Here is a 1224-nt window from a genome sequence, read left to right as displayed (position 1 = left end):
ACAAAGTACACACAAGTCCGCAGGACCAAGAATGAATCCTTGGTTCGTCCACGGTCCACATCCACCTTTGATAAATTCAAGAGCACGCACTTTTGATTTAGGCAAATCCCCACTCGGATATGTGAGACTATATCATGCATTGGCAGAAGTCAGCGGATCGGATTGGAGTGGGTGTGGATGTGGGTATGGGTGTGGGTGTGGGTGTGCGGCGAAAGAAATCTCCATAATATATGCCGGAACATATTCAGCACACAAATTGCAGCCAGCAAGGAGTCCGGCTGCGGATTCCTGACCAGTCCGGATAGGGATAGAATTCTGCTTCACAGGATTGCAATATTATAATTCAAATTTATGCAGCCACGAAGGAACCCTTTTCACACGCACTTTCTTATCGACAGCGAGTGATTGGGTGGCTTGGGTGGAGCAGCGGAAGATGGGTGGGTGAAGCTATAGGTGGAGGTGGAGGTGGAGGTGGAAAAGGACATTCACTTTCTGGCAAATGGAAAACGAGAAGACTGGCGGCGGAAACGGAAATGAAGCCAAACGGAACAAGAAAAACAAATTTACAAAATGAAAATGCCACACATTCACGTGAAGCGGGGGGAAAAGCCAGCATCCCCACGGTATTCGTTTGGCGATTTGCCTGTCACAGGGTTCGCAGAATCCCCATCTTCCTGCTCGCTGCCCAAACTCCAATTCTCCTAACTCACCAAATATCGTTGCTGTCGCCGTGGCTGCCACTTGTTTTATTTATTGCTTTTTTAACCCTTTTTTTTGGGACTCGACTCGGCTCGAATCGCCGCCGCTTGTTATTCTCGATTTCCCCCTGACAGTCCTGACCAAATGAAATCGAACCAACCCACTTCCATTCCCACATTTTCCCGCCCACTCGAGGGTCGGAAAAGTTTTGCTTTTGCAGCACGCAAGCTGCAATCGAACGGCCGCTTAATGAAGTCGCCGCCAAGTTCATTCGAAATGCATCGATTTCCTGGCCTCCGCTTTTATCCTAATGAAAAGAAAGTGAACTCTGGAGCTGGGCAATTTGCATAAGCCTAGTAGCATTTAGACAAACGGATAAAGGTCAATCGGAAAGCTGGTTTTGCAGCCTAGCAACAGTTCTCAATCGGTTGATTTGTTCCTACTGTAACTCTTTATATTGCCTCTAATTCATCTAATCTATTCATTGCAATCTAATTCATTATTCGATTTTTTTACTAATTAAGG

The 1224-nt window shown here is 46.4% G+C and overlaps 1 pseudogene; it reads left to right on the top strand.

The window, feature by feature from the left end:
- The first annotated feature begins 230 nt into the window (after window positions 1-230).
- On the top strand, window positions 231-847 carry LOC26535551 (annotated as a pseudogene).
- Window positions 848-1224: the final 377 nt, after the last annotated feature.

Source organism: Drosophila yakuba, chromosome 3R (genome assembly GCF_016746365.2).
Source record: "Drosophila yakuba strain Tai18E2 chromosome 3R, Prin_Dyak_Tai18E2_2.1, whole genome shotgun sequence".
NCBI classification, from domain to species: domain Eukaryota; kingdom Metazoa; phylum Arthropoda; class Insecta; order Diptera; family Drosophilidae; genus Drosophila; species Drosophila yakuba.
This window is presented reverse-complemented; position numbering and strand designations above follow the sequence as displayed.